Genomic DNA, 5,854 nt, shown 5'->3' on the forward strand with positions numbered 1-5,854 from the left:
TTCTATTATTTCTAACTTTTCAAAAAATGAAACTCGTACTTTATATTTTTAGTTATTTTGTGGAGCGCTTACAAAATGATTAACATTGACCATTATTTTAAATTAGACAGGAATATGGAATGCTCGGAGAACTAAGAATTATGACATTATATTATTATAATGACATCATATCATATCTATAAGCGGTTTCCATTAACGTACTGAATTATCACAATATCACTGGAACGAAAAGGCTTAAAGACTAGTAATTTGGTAAGGATATTTTAGCCAAGTAAAATTCAGCTATTATTGAATTTTACTAAATAATTAGAATTAATTAATTAGATAAGGCATTAAGAGAGCTTTTATTTAGTTCGCGAAGCAGACGACAGTCAGCTAGTACACAATTTTAAAAACCTCATTGTCTTGTATAAGAATAGTTCTAAATATAAAAAATAGCGATTATCATATGATTATCATATAATCATATGATTATCACTAGAAATAAAGCCTTGGTATACCTTTCTCTGGGCTCCGTAGCAGTAGTACAGAACCCGGTGATAAATTTTCCACATCGACCTTGGGAAAGAGATAGTCACTATCTCTGTCCGACACTATCTTTGTGAAGTTTTGTCAGTCGTTGTATTTCGTGCGACAGAGATAACGCTCTACGAAGCTGAAATTAGCCGATTGTCTCTTTGCAAAAGTCGATGTGCAATATTTATCGCCGGGTACTATAGCTCCACTGCAGGCAACTATGTTTTGCAATGAGCTCTCTTGTAATGTCTCAGTATTATTATATAATTAATTTTAAAATTTTATGAAATCAAAATCAGTAACATAATTCTACTATATTAAAGATATATCATTCATTAACGGAATGAATTACTCTGCTTCGTATTAAAAGATCGGAGGTGTTATTATAGACGATATAAAATTGTACTCTTCCGAGTTATTTCTCTATAATTTATTCATAGTGGAAAATGAATAAATGGATAAAGTGATTATACGTAATTAATAAGTAAAAAAATCAGTCGCTAGTCTCACTTACAGCTAAACTTATAACTATTTGTTTGTTGCATTAATAGTAAATTGTAACTTTTTTGTAAGTAACAATAGAATTCCGATTAGAGTTTCCTTTAATTTTTTCAAGTTTCTTTTCATGATTACCACGTATTTTACGGCCACCGTTAGGATTGTAAGAAATACAGAATAGCAAACAAAAAACTCTCAAGGAATAAGACGAAAACAAAGCGGCTATTGTTTCACAAACATTCTTACTCTTTATTTAACACAGACGTTATTTAGCCGTCGTTTTATATTTCCAACAAAAAAAAAAGAAAATGAAGAAAGTATAAGGCATGAGAAATAAAATCAAAATTATTAAAACAAACTTTAGGCTCTGACGTCGCCCCTTTCGAAAGCGAGTCACCCTACTTATTAAAATTAATAAGTGGGTTCTTCGCCTGTATTAATGATCACGCTGTGTCAATAACCGTGTAATATATTTGGTAAACAACGTTAACCAGACCATGGTAAACATGAGATAAAAAAACTTTTGGGGTTTTCGCAACTTAGCTTTGTACCGATAAATATATTACAAAAAAATTTAATGTGTAATGATCAGATACTGACGGTCCAACCATTCGATGTCCTCTAAACGTTTTTTTTTTTATTTTGTGTCAAAGGTTCTAAAATGTGTTCATGTTAACAGTAAGAAGTATATATTTAATAATACATCATATCCTAAAATATTTTTATATCTACCATCCAAAATCTATAAAACAAAAACCTATTTTTTGCTGAAATTCTCTTAGTAAAACTAAAAGTGTCGTCTTGTGGTTTATCGGTGAGCATTTCATTTTCTGAACGTCATATAAACTTTTTTAAATCGGAGTAATCTGATAAAAATAGACAATTTACTTTGATCTATTATTTGTTCAATATATCTCATATTCGTTCAGTGGCATGCAAAACGTCGTTGTATAGAAATGGGTATAAAGATATTGTTATTCTTGATAAATGGTCATTTATTTTACACTTAAATTATGAAATCAAGGCGTATATTACTCTTTATTTAATCTTAATAGATCACAACTGTTCTATTTATTACATCAAGTTACACAACTTAAGATGCTTGTTATTTTTTCACAGACTTTCTGTTTCTCATTGTAATTTTTTGTGGAAAGTTGTTTTGAGTTTTATTTGCGTTAACTCTGTCTGTAAATCCTTGTTAGCATTATCATTGTTGCAGGAGATCAAATATATTTTTTGTTATTCAAAATTTTAACTTAAACTGTCCGTAAAAATGAATTGAAACGTTTTGCTTAGCGAAGTGCCTACTCGACTCTTTGATCTACTTTTGTTTGCGAACCACTACAAGCCCGTCTCTGAGGGTAACTGTGGTATAGGGGCGGCGTGTTTGCTTGATAAATATTTTTAATAAGTGTACTCACTATATTTGTCTTATAAGTTATGACCCGTCAAGTAAAAAATATTAAAAGTGTGCGCAGCTTTATTATTTAAGAATTCTATAATGTGTGATTGCGAATCACGTTTCCAATCGGACTATGTATTTTTTGGTGTGAACAGGGTTTCGTTTGTTAATGAGGTACATTAAGAAGAAAGCGTCGAGCGTGACGTAAGCGTGTCGAAGGCTGCCGGGCTCCGGTAGCTGAAATTGAATCTCGCACGCATGCCGCGCTCGCTCCTTCGCGTTTAGTTATGCTTCCCCGCAAACACAGCCACAGAATATGTACTTTAAAACGATTTGGTTATGCCATTATATCTGGCAATTAACTAGTATTTGATTCAGATTATTTTCAATTGTTTATATACAGGGTGAATGGTTATAAATGTAAAAGTTTGCCAGCAAAAAACATTAACATCCATTTACGAACATCCGGTATAAAGCGATCACTCTGAAATATATTACAATAATGATTTCTCTACTAGAATGCGCCAAAAAATTCTAGCAGTACAAAGTCTTTAAAAACTAAACATGCATTAATTTTAATAGGTAGTAATCCAAATTAACAAAACGCATTTTCTTATATCGGTATTACTTTGTTTATTATTTCTGATACCATTTTTTGGTAGAGTGTAGCTTACATTAATTGATAGGAAAGCTATTAACAAACATAAATACATATACGAAATAAAAATTTATCGTTTTTTTTTTAAGATTCATGTTAATTATGAGTATTTTTTCGGGTTCAAAATTAATGTTGTAAGTTCAAACGTTTCAAATGTACATTTCAATAAGCCAGCAAACATTATGTTATATAATATATTATGTACATTAATATATAATATAAAACTTATTAAAATTTATAAATATAATTTAATAACTTTTATTCGGTTAGTTTGTTTCTTTAAATTATTAATCAGGAATTACACGAATGACTTTTCCATGTCAAACAAGTTTAATGTAGCTAAGTCTAATTGCTTAACTACAAATATTTGTACGGAAAGATACATATAAGTACTATCTCTTCATATTTACGAAATTCACGCAGGCTTTACAAAAAGAATTAATCAACATTTCACAAAGTTAATTATACTGGCCATAATTATTTATAATCGAAAACTGTGAAATTTAATTTTTTGGCGGAAATTTCTTGGAGTACCTAATAATATAGGCTTTCAAAGTTACATTACTATACACTTGAAATCAGGGTAATTATGCTGTACACGATTTGTTAATAGTTAATTTTAATGTTAATTTAAAGAAAATTAAAGCAAGATCCAAATTACCAAATGCTAATAGTTTATCATAGATCTTTACAATAAGAAACAAATAAAAGCACACATATACACAAAATGTACAATTCGTTTACTAATGACTCTATTCATCTGTAAAACCTTTGAACTTAAACATACTAATCGCATAAAATATAATTACCTTCCGTGTAGTTTTTGTTGTTAAATAAAAACGCACGGCATAAAGCCTAGATTACTAGAATCTTTTTCCTCGTCAAGCTGTGGAATAAAACTATAGCTTCTAACTATATAAATTTATAAAGTTTGTTTTATTTATTTTTTTATGGTTTCTTGTTATTAATTAGGTAATTATTTGATAGTATCTTTTTAATTCAATAAACCAACGATGAAACCTTCAGTTAGCGACATACGACGACCTTAACAAGGTCGTCAACTTATAGTTTGATATCTGACGCTGAGTTCACCAGTCCGAAGTCTCTAATCTAGAACCTTAAGGCCCCAGAGGAAATCTGTTCTGCTTTATAAGTGACACACTACCATTACAACGTGCCATTCTGCTTGGCATTCCGACTACATACTTTAGATCGATAGTTGAGCAACTGCGAGGTTGCTAATAATACCTAAAAGAATTTAAAACTAACAAATATTCCTTATTATTAGGAATCCGAGGTAGTTGGTGACCGAAAAGTTCTCGACTCGCGACTACGAGCCGATAAACGCGCAGTTGGTCCGCTTCCCACTAGATTGACCGTCGACATGGTCAAGGACGCTATAAATCGTTGGATGCAGGCGATGCTAGATCGGTCATCGTGGCTAAAAGTGTGTTTTGACATTGTCACTTGATCGGGTGACAATGTACACAGTATTTAGAGAGAACTGTAAAGACAAACAGTAGTACTGAAGAAGATATCTCTGGCCTTCTCCAGATGACTATACAATATGTACCGACTTTAAGAGGATAGCTAATTCGCTTTAATAATTCAATACTATCTAGTCATCAAGCTTAGTGACCATAAAGAGATTTAGAATAAGCGCCTTCAGTGCTCTACAATCTCAAATCCGTCGAAACTGTAAATACCAACGGGTATCATTAGACAATTATTTTTAAAACATGCTTTATTGACTCTATGCATTTTAAGACTGTTTAAAGGCAGAGCATATAAATTGTTTAATATACTCGTATATATATACTACAATAAACAAAGGATGGTAGGATTTAACATAATTCCAAATATCGATCGATCGTTTTCCGAACGTCGAAAAACAAACTAGTAAGAATACATATTTCCACTTTTACACTAAGCATATTATTGCCTAATCGAAATGCTTTGCTTACCCCGAATTTCGTCATTATTATCATCATCATCCATTCCATTCTAAAAGACGAAGTTAGGAAGGCATTACTCAAGGCAAAGACAGGAAAAGCTGCGGGTTCAGACAACGTCTACGTAGAGGTGCTTAAATTGGTCAAAGAGGAAAACATGGGTGCCTTAACAAAGCTTCTAAGCCTGGTGTATGATACGGACCAGATTCCGCATGACTGGTTAAGATCTGTCTTTATTACTATACCAAAGAAGCCGAATGCGAAAAAGTGTGAAGAGTTTAAGGACGATAAGTTTAATGAGCCAAGTGCTTAAAAAACTCCTCTCAATCATTCACGAGCGCATAAGGGTCAAATGTGACGAACAACTTGGGGACAGTCAGTTTGGTTTTAGATCTGGAATGGGCACGAGAGAAGCATTGTTTGCAATACAGGTTTTGGTCCAAAAATGCAGAGAAATGCAACAAGATGTCTTTCTTTGTTTCGTCGACTATGAAAAGGCATTTGATCGAGTACTTCATGATCGAATGTTTGACATACTACAGGACATTGGCCTTGACGACAAAGACATCAGATTCATCAAAAACTTGTATTGGAATCAACAGGCCACTATAAGAGTAGACGGAGAAGAAACCAACGCTGTTGCTGTTCAAAAAGGGGTAAGACAGGGATGCATTTTATCACCCCTCCTCTTCAACCTCTACTCAGAAGACATAATAACAAAGGCTCTTTACAATCTTGACTGTGGCGTAAAAATAAACGGCCGCAATATTAACAACTTACGTTACGCCGATGATACAGTCTTGATAGCATCTACAGCGGCTGATCTTC

The sequence above is a fragment of the Battus philenor genome, unplaced genomic scaffold, assembly GCF_028537555.1.
Source record: "Battus philenor isolate CCGP_79_NKW_IND1 unplaced genomic scaffold, ilBatPhil1.0.hap1 SCAF_2, whole genome shotgun sequence".
In the NCBI taxonomy this organism is placed as follows: Eukaryota; Metazoa; Arthropoda; class Insecta; order Lepidoptera; family Papilionidae; genus Battus; species Battus philenor.